Source organism: Nomia melanderi, chromosome 10 (assembly GCF_051020985.1).
Source record: "Nomia melanderi isolate GNS246 chromosome 10, iyNomMela1, whole genome shotgun sequence".
Taxonomy (NCBI): domain Eukaryota; kingdom Metazoa; phylum Arthropoda; class Insecta; order Hymenoptera; family Halictidae; genus Nomia; species Nomia melanderi.
In genome coordinates, this window is record NC_135008.1 from 6,880,629 (window position 1) to 6,895,482 (window position 14,854).

The window sequence follows — 14,854 nt, forward strand, 5'->3', positions numbered from 1 at the left end:
GAACAACCGGAAAAAGTTCGTTAGATAAATCGCGGCTGTTATTAACAATAGTTCGGTAGGAACGTTTCCCGGTACCGCGGTAACATTGTTATTTAGGAAAGAAACTTTTTCCATTATTCCTTGTCGGCGAACGGTGTGCAACTTACGAGAGTTCATCGCGGTTCGCTACATAATTAACAATTACGATCACGCCCGGGCAAAGGTTGATTGAAAATCACTTCAAGTTCCGAAGCGCTTAAACGAGTGGAGGGATAAATTAGCATATACCCGGGGAAACTCAGATTGTTGCAACTTCTTGTAAACTGTATGCTCCGAAGATCCAAAGTTATGTCTATTTACCGAGGAGCGCGCAAGAGCCGTAACGGTAACGAGATTTTCTAACGACTTTTATTAACCCCGTCGGATCTGAATCTTCCCCGGAAGTCTCGTATTTTTCGCTCGATCGCGGTATTGGCTTGTTAAATTTCATCTCGCTACAGGGAACCTCAGCGCTCGCTGATTTGAATTTAAGAAGAGGCGGAGTGGGCACCGACCGAGAACGATTTCTAGCTCGCTGAAACAGTCGGTGACCAAGATGTTCGACGGACTCGCCGATAGTTGTTGCCACGAGAGATCCCAGCGACGAGGATTCCCCGGAAACCCCGCACGCTCCGCGGATCGTTTGCAGTTTAAATTACTGTCGGTGAAGCGATCAAAGGTTTGCTCCTCGTTTATTTCGTTTAGTCGTCGGCTCCTTTTTCTTCGGATTGTTCGCAGTATCGTCGCTTTCACGGCCCAGTTGCGAGTTCTAACGATCTAAACTCCATCGTGTCGTGCTCGTGTTCCTTCGTCCCCCGTGGCCGTTCCTTTCATCTCGCGAAAGGAAAAAAAGACTTTGACCACGAACATCGCGCACGACGATTCCGAAAGATTACGGGTCCCGAATCGTCCCAGCGTTTCGGCGAGCGGAGAATACAGCGGGCAGAACCGGCGAGCGAAATTCCGGCCGGCGATCACGGGAGAAATTACGATTTACGACTGCAACGAGGGGAAATGGAAACAATGAACGCTGCAACATGGAAAACGCCAAAACAAGGAAGATAAATCTTTACTTTCAATCTGTTTCGAAATAGGAAAAAAGCTACAACGAGGGAAAAAATCCGCAATTTCTGTTACCGTTTTATCTGCTTTCCGCTCGAGTCCACGTTTCTGCTTTTTGAGCGCGATACAAATCGCGGCCGGCTGATTTATCACCGAAATCCAGACTCCGGTCGAACGTGGGAGCCTCGCGTGAGTGGTAAATTAACCAATTCCACGGAGCGCCAGCCGAAAATGGTCGACGCTCGACTTGTTCCTCTCTGGAAGCTGCGATCGTAAGAAACCGATGCACAGCGCGGCCGACTGTAAGACCTCGAAATTCGACTATTCGCATGAGGAAAATTTAAGGTGATCAACATGTTGCTAAGCAGTCCCTATACAAAATGATTTTCATTTCGAAAATAACAATTCTGTGCAAATAAACTCCGTTTCTCTATTTTTATAACGTTGCGGTCGAAACGCAAAGTATCCATCGTCGTTTAACGCTAAAACTACCTAGCAATCAGAGTGACTTACTTTCACCTTTTTATAAAAATTAGAACATGTTTCTTGAGATTCGAGGAATCCACTAGTCTTGCATTTAGGCGAATACACGGATTCGATTGAAAATGTTTCGCAAAAACGCTTTCATAATTTAAATACTTGCGACATAGAAATTCTGAGATGGAGCAATTTGACCCTTCCGCAGGTTTTAGTGTTAAATAACTTCACAATATCTTTATAATGTAACAAAAATATAACCACCGTATGTTTAACTCTATACCCAACAACTTTTATCCGAAGTATTTGTTTGTATCGCTCATAATTTTTAAATTACCGAGTTTCTCCCAGGAAACGGTCGTCCGGTCGCACCGCGTGGCTCGAACTCTTTCATAAACCTCCGCTCTAATATCTGCCCAATTCGGGGCAGGCTAATCTGTATACTTGCCCCAATAGGAATTCAATTGTACGAAGATATCTCGTCGTCTATGCATGAAAACGCGAGCAACGGATTTCCCGAGTGCCTCTATATTTCATAATTTCCGTCCTGCCGTTCGTCGGTCGATTTTTACCCGTTTCATTCTCATTCGACGTTTGATGGACCGTCTTGCCGTGGAAGAAGAACGTTTTGCGAGATCGTTTAATATACGAGGAGAAAACATACGTTATATCCCGAGTTCGGAGCGTCGGAAAGTCGGGGCAAAGTTCAAAACAGAATCAGTGGAACAATCCAGCAGACAGGCACGAAACTAGTTTCACCCACTTCGCCGGGGAAAATTTTGTAAGAACCAACTTGGAATTCGTGTTACGGTGAGAACCTTTTAGAAGGCTCGACGCGTGAATACCTATCCGGAAATATCTGCGCACAAAAATCTTCCACGGCGGTGTAACAACTATTGATTCCTCGAGCGCGGATATCACGTTTCCGGGCGATTAATTAGAAGGAGAGCACTTCACCCTCGCGTAATATGCAACTGAAGGATTCCATTGAACGAAAGTGTTATACAGCCAAACCTCCTTCTGTGCGGTCCTTTTTTATGCGGTATATGAATTCCAACGGTGTTCTTCAAATGACGAAAGCGACTTTAAACCAGTTCATCGCAAGAAGATGCGCGTTTCTGACTACGTCGAGTAAATTATGTGCATTGTGAAAATTTCTCCATATATGAAGAATTAAATTTTCTTTAAATGATTCATGTGTAATTTAATTATTTATTTTATTTGAAAGCACTTTCTCACTATTTCATACTTTTACGCGGTCCCTATCTACCGCACAAAAACAGGTTTGACAGTACTGCATTAGGCTGAGTTTAAGAAAAGAACTTTTAATTGAACAGCCTACGGCTATGGCGGTACAACGTTCTAAGAAACAGAAGAGAAAAGATCCACGGCCAAGTTGCGTTTCAAATGAATCGAACTTCCTTCCTTCGTTTGAAATAAAGTTAAAGAAGTATTTAGATCATCGTTCTCCACAGGTCCGAGGAAGAAATCGCAATTAACACGTCGCCGACCGGTCACGAGGCAACTCGTGTTTGCACTTATTGCCATTTTAATTTTCGCAGGACAGTATAAAATGTCGCAAAAGCAAAAATGTTCAAAGTTATACAAAATACATATGCAAAGCTTCATTTCAGTTCATTATGTCCGAACAAACTATATTGAACTTTATTGAGATTGTTTCACTTTCGTGTTTAATCACGTACTAATAACCGGTGACAGGGGATTTAACAAATTCACGGTTCGTAAAATTGCCGGTCAATAGCGCGTTAATTGCGCCGCAGTTTCGCGCCGTAGCGTGGACACTGCAGTGGCGGCGATGAATAGGAGATTTCGGGCGCGGGACGGTGGTTTCCTCGCGAGGAGAATGATACATCAAGTCCGTTCGATCCCCCGACATCGCCGTTTCATGGAATTAGATGGGATCTTTTCGGATCGGTGTGGATCTCTCTGGTGGGCGTATCTATCCCGCAGCCGCGAGTCTCGCCGAGGAAAACCTTTCGCGCTTTGACGACTCGAATGGTCTTCCACGAAACAAGTACAGTCAGCGCAGTGATTTATCGCGGGGGAAACTCCGCTCGAAGGAGCGATGCAGGCACGCGATGCCCGCTCGATACCAGATAAATGGCCGCGGTGATGCGTTACGCCGCTCGATGCGCTCCGCTCCCAAACTTGCCAGTTTTTCCCGTCGAAGCGACGCGTATCGATTTCTGCGGGTTGATTCCCATTCTTCTCGGGGGGAACCGGGAAACCGGTTTCACGCGGAATCACGCAGTCACTGCCTTATTTCCGACTGCCGGAAAACTTCGGATACCTCCCGCCGGAGTTACTCTCTCCCCGTGTTTTCCTCGTTCCTCCCCGTTTCGAATGACCAGACCGACCGACGCGCCGATCAGAATTTCCCCTGAATCCCGTGCAAAGGTGATGCCTCGAATTCCGCTGGAGGATACGTGTCCCGTTGCAGGGCGGAATGGAAGTGGCACGTTGCTTAATTACATTTTTCATTGGAATAACTGAAAGCCTGTCTTGGAGGCGACGGTGGCGAGGCAACGGTGAACGGCGCGCATTTGCTGCAGCTGTACGCGCTACCCGTGTACGGGGGATGTTATGCATATAGCGCGTGTAACGGATGCGCGGCTGGATGCATCCGATTTCATCTTCTCCTCGTTTCTGCTCGGATGGACGCTTCCGTAAATTCATGCTCCATTCGCTCCATTTCGTTATCTTTTCAACCTCTCTCGTCCCGTGTATATTCTTCTCGGGAAAGAAACCGTGCCGCGTTACACTCGGAAGTCGGGCTTCTTTCGCCGCTAGAAATAATTAACCCCTTTCGATCCAGATTGTAAATCACGCTGGTCGCAACGTCACGCGTCGCGAGGTATCGTCGAAGGACGATGCGAATAAACGAATCGGTCGTCAAGATCTTTAACGATACTTCGCGAAATCTTTCCGACGGGGAATTCTGGGTCAAAGGGGGAACTTCATTGGAAAAATGTACCTCGAATGTAACCAGGAAAATAACCGTTCCTTTGTGACCGAAGATCGAGTGTACAGAACGGTGAACTCTTAATGGATTTCGGCGCCAGCCACGGGGTAAAATGGTAAACTTGGATTGCGTAACTTTTGGATATCGCTGTTCAAGAAAGAACGTCGACTATGCTTACGAGGAAACTGCGAGGACAACTATTTCGGAAGCTCTTAACGTTTCCCTTTCGGTTGCTGCAGCGGATCTATCCTGCTCTGTTCACGTTCCAGCCCTGATTTCAGTTACGCGGATCGATCGGCTATCGGATTATAGAGAATAGCGTATAAAAACAACTTGGACAACTTTTTCCTTCGCCGGCGCGAAGTAGATTGACTCATGGGAGATCGGGAACTAAACTTCTTTTATATCAGCGCTTAGGGAAACGCTCGCCCTGATAGAGAACCGCGTTAAATCGTTTCTTGCAGAGAACCACGTCGGACATCGAAAACGTCAACGGGAGTCGGTGGATCGAAAATTCTGTTTGGTCATCGATCGTAATACCGATCTCAGCCGTTAACTCGTGCGTGCGACGAACTCGGCATGAAACTTGTGGCATATAATGAGGCTCCTTGAAATTTCTCAGTAGTTTAGACACTTGGCAGGCAATTACTACGTTAACCGTCACGAGAATGTTGAGTGTTTCGAATAACATTACTTGTCGCATAAACGAATGGTATTAGAATGAACCGGAAATGATTTTATCGTAGCTCTTACACTATTATTTATCTACCCACGTAACTATATATTCTAACACGTTGAATGCTTCACGATTTCATTCAGTAAAATATCTAAATTGAAAGTATATGATAAATCATTTGATTGAATTGCAATATTATTGCGTGTTCGTCTAGCTGAATGTCACCGCATTGGGCAACAATATTTACAATATACAAATCTTTCCAAATAATCGTAGTTTAACACGTTGACGTAAATGACGTCTATAGACGTCCATTGCGTGTGCTTGTAGATGCATTCCTATATTTTTAGTATTATAAAACAATTGAAAAAATCTATATCACTGTTGAATTTATTAGCCTCTCAAACCTTTAGCCTCCTTTTAATAATTGTTGAAGAAAACAGTTACTCCAGAAAACTCCTCCAACAAAAATAATTCCTAGCCATTATAAAGTGTTGAGGCGTTCATGTAAACCGCAGCAGTGGGCACGCGATCAACAAGGGAGTCTGGGACGCGTTCGCGTGCAAAAATAAAGTTATGTTTATAAAAATATACCTCTTTCATTTTTCCCTAAATTATTTTCAAAAAATCATTAGATACCAAAACGTCTATAGCCGTCTTTTGCGTATCAGAGAAATCGAAGCTGTGAAAAACAAACTTCCTTTTTTAGGAAGGTTTATTAAAAAATACAATAATTCTAATCTGTAAGTATGAAATCTTGATCGAACTCCCCAACTAATCGACGAAAAAAAAGAAGTATGTTTTTGGCAGCACTCACCGATTCCAAAATGAGCGTCAACGTGTTAACCGAGTAAACTATAGTAATCCGATTCGGTCGAGGGTCACCGGTGACCCCACGGCATGCAACGTGTTGATACACCAGTTTCCCTCTAATCGTTTTCAGGCAACTTGACTCCAGTGACCACCGTGCCAACGCGTTAATAAGTAGTCGGTCAAGTGCCGTAATTTCAGTTCCGGCAGCCAAGAGGAGCACGGTAAATATTTCAAGGCGACGAGACTCGCCGTTTCGAGTAGAAATCGGGACCGGTGAACCGAAACCGAGCGTATCTAGCCGCGAATACTCTGTTCCCCGTTGCCGACGCGAAAATACGTCTGCATCTTCAACGATCCGCGCCGAGTCCGGAGACCTACTCGTCCCCGGCATTAAGGCCGCCTCCTTTCCGCGTGCCGTTTGCACGGCGGAACTCTCGCAGTCCCACTCAAGTGTAACGATACACAATTTGCCGGAGCGTTTCGTACTTGAGGCGGCGGCGAGTACTCTCCGCTCGGAGAACGAGTCACCTCGGCGGCCGCGTCGCTTCGTCCCGGCGAGCTGACGCGATGGATCGCGAGCCACCGACGAGAACTGGCTGTTGCCACTGCAGCTTCGCTGCGGACTTTTCGTCCTCTTCTAATTAATCGCGTCACGCACGAGCGGCGCGGTCCGTTGATTATAATACTTGGCGAACTTCCGTCGAGTTCCCGATCGGCGGTCGTTTGAGAATCTCTCCGAAGACCACTCTGTTACGCGAAGAGCTTTTCCAACGATTACATTCGAAGGGAGCGCAGTGGCTTTTACGGTGGAAGTTCTTCCTTCTAAAGAAAGAACTGGAAACGCCAGTGTTGTACAGTCACCGTTTACAGGATCCTGACACAGTTCTTTGTGGCGCAATCCCGTTCCGGAAGGATGTTCAGGATGGCCACAGATTTATGCGCTCGCTCGGCCACCGTTGAGCCCGTCTTTCCTATGCAAATACCCAGCCATCTTGTTTACGCGAAGCTGGAGGATATCGCAAGGCAAAGACCGTATTCACGATACGTATCGCCTTGCCCGCCCGCGCGCGCGTTTGAACATCGTGGGAGGTGGTTCAGCTCGAATCAAGCCGCATTCGTTGAAATAATGCGCTTACCACGGCGCTTTCGGCCGCTCGACATTCACCGGCTACCGAAAATAAAGTGTTTGCTTATCTTCGCGGCGGATGATTTATTTCGAAGATCGCTGTTCTCTTCACTTCCTTTGTCGCAAGACGCATAGTGCTGCTTGTGGACGAAACATCGGAACTCGACTATTCATATAATGAAAATTGAAGGTTAAGCGTTAAGTAGTCCCGAAAATACAAATTTTGTGAGAATAAATTCCGTTCCTCTATTTATATAACGTTGGCATCGGAACGCAAAATATCCATTGTCGTTTAACACTAAAACTACCGAGCAGAGTGACTTATTTTCACCTTTTTATAAAAATTAGAACATGTTTCTTGAGATTCGAGGAATCTACTAGTCTTGCATTTATGCGAATACACGGATTCAATTGAAAATGTTTCGCAAAAACGCTTTCATAATTTAAATACTTGCGAAATAGAAATTCCGAGATGGAGCAATTTGACCGTTCCGCAGGTTTCAGTGTTAAATAACTTCATAATATCTTTATAATGTAACAAAAATATAACCACCATATGTTTAGCTTTATACCTTACAACTTTTGTCTGAAGCATTTTCTATCACTCGTGCTTTTTAAGTTATTGAGCTTTGCCCAGGAAACAGCTGTTCGAAAGGATTGCGCGACGATCGACGGGTTAGAATTTATTTTTCAGTGAAAGTGATGCTCGATCGAATACCAGCGTCGACACTTTTTCGTCTGCAACGATCTCGCTCGAGCCACTCGCGACTCGTCGAAATCGTGATTCGAGCAATATTTGGCGGAGTATTATCAAGCCGACATTTGTATCGCGGCTGATATTAACCCTACGATAACCCTATGGCACCGCGTACCGCTCGGCGAGAAGTTTCTTGGAGCGGAAGGCAGCCGTGTACATCGGAACTGGAAGTTTAATTGCCGTATTAAAATTCATTGAACTTGGAACTTTTGCATCTGATTAACGCCTTGAATCCTTTATTAGTCACCGTGCCGACACGTATCCGAGTTATGAATTCAAATATTTGACGACGTTATTAATCTTGTCGCCGGTTCGTTCGTCGAACGAGCAGGGAAACGAAGAAAGCGTGACGGAAATATTTCTACCCGGCGAATGTTTGAAAATATCCGCGGAACACTCGCGAAGAAAACGTTACGGTTAATGGATTACAGCGTGAACCGTATTACACAGGCTGTTTAACTTGCGCCAGTTATAAATGAAGCAACTTCTCAGGAGTCAGTTTAGGGAGGGCAGCGGATTCCGGGGCAGCTCAAGTAACTTCTTCTAAACGCCACTTTGGAAAGCAAACGAACAGTGAAAGATGAGACTCTTGTTAATTCTAACGGCGAACAGATTTCGCCCAACTCGAGGACAGAGGAACGGGCAACTTCGCTGCGCTTTGCTGTCCGGCACGACCGTTATTTTGAACTTTTAATTTCGAACTTCCATGCCTGCTCCGCCGGAGAATGAATCGCGTTAAGCGCGATACGTACCTCCGCTCTATGCTCCGCGTATCCTTTAGAAAGGTTTGTCCGTTCTCAGAGTTCCGATCTCGCCGCTTTCAACCTTCCAGCTACGCCGGGATTTTCCGCGGCACTGTATCTCTGACAAGCTTCAACGCGGAAACTGTATATGACGCTTACCGTGACATTAGAAACGTTAGGAAACGTTGTGTACGCGAGACAAATGTGAAATGAAGGAAATCATGAGAGCCTCGTGACATGTTAACGCATTGCATACTGGCAACGAGAAATCTCGTGTTTGTATAATGACACTTTGCTAATTATCACGACACTTAAAGAAATATTCAATTTTATTGGAACTGATTACCTGTTTAAAATATATTGCATAACAATATGGTACTTGAGTTACATGTATAGCAATGTAAGTTGATTTCACTGAAAATCACCATCCACCCAATTCAGTTCTCTGGAAATTAGCCGGTACGCAATGTAATAACCTATCGCACGTTTTTAATTTTAAACTCGTGCCCAAAAACACAGTTTTTTCAAATTATTGCTTCCGACTCGTTCAGATCATGAAAAATCGTACACAAAATCAACTTTCACGTTATCCAGACTGTCGCGTCTATTTTGTTACATACATTTTGTTCAATGTATCACTGAAGAATAAACAAATAGATGCATTAGTACAGTCCGTAAAATGGACGGCTACAGCCGTCGTTCGCGGCGATGGGTTAAACACATCTACAGACAAAGTGAGCCAATTCAGTGGCGTGCCATTTGAAAACACGATATCCCCGAAAGCCAATATAGTGATGTATCGCTCGAAAGAATGACTTCGCCGCTACACCGGCGAACAGTAGCTAAAAGACTAAACAAGATCCCGGAACAGCTCACGGAACTGTAACCACGAATACAAATATTTCATCCGCCGAATCTTTTCCGGGAAGTAAGCTCCATGTTGCGAAATTGTTTCTCGATACTGTGCGCGCGCGATGCATTTCTCAAACGCGGCGCGCGGCGCTCTCGCAGCTATTTTCGCGAAATCCCGCGAGAACCGTGCGCGTACCGTTTTAGTTTCCAGCGACGAGGGGACGCGTGACCGCGCAGTTCTCATTTAAATACCGAAGAGCACGCGTGAACCGGTCGGTTGGTCGCCAGTAACGCGAATCCGAGCCTAAACGCGACCGAGCTTCGTTAACACTAATTTAACGGATATAAACACCCGAAGAACGACGTTTCGTTCAATTGCGCCTACACGCGCCGCTGACCGCAGCGCCCCCGGGGTTGGCAAAAAGTTGGGAGATAACAATCGGGCACCGTGCGACTCGATGCGAGGGCGTAATACGATAAACCGACGAAAACGTCGAGACTCGAGTATTCGTTGTTCCGAACGCTCGCGTTCAGTGTTTCTAATTCAGCCCGTGAATCGAACGGAAAAAGTCAGCTGGAGGTTCAAGTTGCACGCTCGATTACGAGTGGTTAGAATATTCAATTCCGAATCTATTTCGATAGGAACGAATGGTTCAAACGCGGAGCACTTCGACATTTATTCCTGACGCGACGAGGGGGAATTGATGACGCTATTAGTAGATTATCTCCCGATCCCTATGCAAATCGGGGGGATCCATCGACTTTGCTCGCTTAATCGTTAACCTTCGTTCCGTTAAATAGAACAGACTGTCGAGTATTCCTTCTCTAGATCACTGCGTTAATAATTCCGACGAATGTCGAGTATTTCTAGAGCGAGGAATGGAATAAAATCGGTGCCAAAGGAAAATACCGACGTATAGACCGATACAAATTCACGCTGTCACCGAAGATGACCGCAATTTTCCCCCGCTCTTCGATCATTAAGCGGTCCTTTAACGAGGTTCATTCATCGGCGGGACGGTCGGCGTATAAAAATTCAAGTCACGCGGTGCCCGATCTCATCTGGAGCGCGGAAAAAATGAGGAAGGACGTTCGGCGGGTAGTAAAGCGCGGGTGGACGGTCGTAGAAACGGAAATATCATCGGTGAAAAACGTTAACGGCACGACGAACGCGTGAATCCGCGGTCTTGTGTGACAGTCGATGTTGCAACCTGCGAGGAAATTGCGCCTCCGTTGTAATATCCTCCCCGGCGGAATTCGAACGGAACGCCTTGTAATTAAATGGGTAAATTTTCTAATAAACCATGCCAATTTAAGCCGCGCATCCTTGTAACCGTTTATGACGCGCAGCGCTGATCCGAAGGCGAAACGGATTCGGAACGATCATCTTGCGAAAAGGGCGAAAAGAGAGAGAAAGAGGAAGGGAGGAGGAGAGCTAGATTCGCGACGCGAGACAGACAGGAATGGACACGAATAAAACGGCCGACCCGATGAAGCGTTAATAGCAGCATTGATACTCGGGCACGAATTAAACGACGGCGCTTGTTTCATCTCCGAGCGGAAATTAATTTTGCCCGTCTCGCTAGCTGCCAGACTGGCTACGGATTGAGTGTATTTTAACGAGAACGCCGCGTTCCGTTTTACGCTTCTCCGCGACAGATTAACGGTAACGAAGGACACTGCGCCCTTCTCCTGTTTGACTTCGCATTTTCCGAGCGGACCAACAAGTCACGTACACCGCCTTCCAATTCTCCTCCATCGCGATACGCGAGACCGTAATCGCGGCTCGGCCGAGATAAGGGACGATCCGGATCGAGCCGAAAAACGTATATAAAAGCCGAGCGGAATAGCTTCGTAAATACCGAACGAATCGAGCCCGATTGTCCATCGATACGCGTTACCGCCGCGAGGATTCCGGCAACGTCGACAAATGACGATTAAACGCTGATTAACGCGAACAGTATCGATCCCGCGGGCGCGCAATGGAATATACGATAAAAAATTAGTGCCGCGAGAAATTGGAAACGTCAACGTTCGTTTCGCATCGAAGCGGGGTAATTGCGAGTTTTGATTTTCCCGGTACACGGTCGCGAACGGGCCGCGTTCGCAATTAAACGAAACACGCGAAAAATATAATATTGCCTGATGGTTATACCGTACGCCCGGGCGGAGCGAAATGTTGCGAGGCGAGGTGTCGAGTGCGGAACGCCGCAGCGGAACTACGAAAATTCGAGTAGAACGTACTCTCTGGACATCTATCGAGACACGTCTCGCGGAATTTCGATAATTAAAGTCGAAATAATGGGAACACTGCATCGTGTATAATCGATCGGGGACTGGGCAAATATGCGGAGAGAGGTATCCGGTGAAATTAATACGATTAAGCGGTCAATTATGAAAGGCAACTCGTATCGATCGGTATCTTTTATTAGGTTACCGTGGAAATGAAACGGACGCCGGCCTCGAGAAGTCGACGCGGACCCGAGGAGTACGACTGAAACAATTGAAAAGCGAATTAGCCACCAGGCGCCGCAATTAGTGCAACGACAGGAAGCTATCCGGGAATACGCAGAATCGCGCGAACGATTCGAGGGGGAAGGTAGCAATTCATAGGAAACACATCTCGCAAGATGAAACATAAAGATAACACGAGGACTGTAACTATCCACCTGGAGCCTGGGTAGTTCCGCTGCATAATGCAACGCGCGTACAAGCGGAATCTCGTTTTATGAGCGACACGCACGGGACGCGATACCTCGCCGAATAATTCTTGCCGAAATAATAAATGTCCGCGTGTATTTCTTATGACAGCGAACCGAACGCGACTTACTCGTGAAATATCCACTCTCCCGGCGGGCCGAGGCGTCGAGCGTTCCGGCTTACCGGCGTCGCGTCTGTCCGGACGTTTCTTCGACGAGACAGCGGAGAATGTAGTACGTAGCGAAGGTAATCTTGAGCCGTTAGAAACAAACGTTGTTGCAAGATACATAAACTCGGGTACACGGAACTTTGAACAACGAAAGATCGGACAACGCCGAGGACCGCGGCGCAAACAGGAAGGAAGAAGACGCGCGGATTTCGGACCGGGGGGATTTTGCTTGTACGGCAAACAATTCGTTAGAGGGGGTTAGAGGGTTGTGTTTGCTGGAAAATTTCTGTCCCGCGGACATCGTTTGTTCCGTAACGAGCGTACAATTGCAGTGAATTATGTTGCAACCAGCCGTGAACCGCTTATCGTTCTACCCGCCATTCCGTTCCGTACTCCGCTGTGTCGGTCCTGTTCGACGTGCTCGATGCAGCGACGATGGTTCGGCAATGGTTCCCCCCCTCCTTAATACTCGAGTCGCTCAGAAGCCAATACGGTTGAGTGCATTTCTAGATATTTTCTGATTTTTCTAAATTTTAACCCTTTGCGCCTCTACGCCGAGCGGGACTCGACATCGGTTTTATACACAGCTGTGATTCTTTGTCGAGATATTTTTAAAATATTATATTATTATGTTATTTTCGATATTATTGGTAAGAATTACACTGCTCTCTAGAAACTATCTTTTAAAATGCATAAAATACATAAAAATTATCAAAAACTTGAATATAACTCAGTATTTTATTTAGCGCTATTTATACCGAAGATGTGAAAAGACACATTTGGAATTTTTAAATTAAAATTATTTTAGTTTAGTCGTATATTTAGAACTGACTATTCGACTTTTCCCGAAACGATTAACAATTAATTATAGGAAATGTCCAAAATTCAATTGAGGACAAATGATTTAACTGGGAAAATCATTTCAGTGAATATTTCAGGTGACTTTTAACACGTTCGGTAGAAATAGTGTTAAAAAAGCAATACAGTTCATAAGCAAAGTATAGCCGAAGTTTCCGTGGAAGGAACGTGTTAACACATTGTACGTCGGCTAAATTTCAGCTACTGGAAACGCGAGTGTCGCTGATTATATTGATATATTTTTAAACATCAATCAAACCGAAATTTGTAAGTTACGAGATAGAATAAGGAATTCGATTTTGTAATTTTACTTTTGTGTTCTACATGTCTAGAATGTTACATTAATGTGGGACCAGCAATTAAACGATAGAGTAAAAATCCCGCATTATGTGGAATTTTTTATATATATCCTACAAAGTGTTAATAATTCGAATAATTCGTTCGCGTCACGTCGTATCCGGTTTCTATTTTCCCTGCGCCACACGTCCATTTCCGCGTAATCGAAGAGTGCGCGGCGAGCGGACAGACAGCTGTTCAAGGGAATAAAGATTTAAGAAGCTGGGAAGATCAACCGGTTATCGGGGGAATTTAAACGCGAGCGCGAGCAGAAGGGCATCGATATCGGGGATGGTTTCCGAGACGGTTGTCAGGGAGCAGGGATGCTTGATAATTCAAACGTTATCTGAAGGGGACAGGCGCACTCGCGTCGGAGGCGGAGGCCGCGTTCCCGTCTCTGCGCGAAAAGACAGCTTTCCCACGGCCGCTGCACCGCATAAATGATACATAAACATTGGTCTGTAACTGTGTACATAACCGCGAAGCCAGACGGCGAACAGTGATCCCAAGTGGCCAAAACCTCGAAACATACTTCAATGGAGTCAAGTTCGTAATCGAGTGCTTTTTGGACCGCTGATTACGAATCTGAACTTACAGTTTTCAACGACAAAATGTCGAAGCCAATATGGAGGATGTGTGTATGACAAAAATGATACCACTCGAAAATTAATACTGTAATATCCCTTCCATCTCTGATTACGAATCTAAATTTAATGTTTAACAGAATTATTAAAACGATTGATTATACATTTATTATAAAAATTTGAGGCAGAATATACTTCGTTCTATGAAATCGTATTTAACACGACGCACAGTGAGGTCAGTTGGTTATTAGACAAAACTCAGTGATTTAAAACGTATGAGTGATACAAATGGTTCAGACAACAGTTGCAAGGTATAAAGCTAAACATATGGTGATTATATTTTTCTTTAGATTATGGGGATATTACGAAGTTTTTCCAGTGACGATGGATTTTTTGTGTTTCGATTTCAACGTTATGAAAAGAGAGAAACCGAATGTATCTGGACAAAATTGTTATTTTTCAAATGAAAATTATTTTTATACCAGGCACTATTTACTAACATCGTAATCTTCAATTTTCGTTATGCGAGTGGTCGAAATTTAGGGTTTTGTCCGCAGAGGCGGCCGCACTGCGCGACGACTGCGTGACTAATGACAGCGATTTTTGCAGCGCCCAGAAACTTTACACGTAAAACCGATTAACCTCTTACCCTTCCATATCCCCATAGACATAAATTCACGGTACCTAATCCAGAAATAAA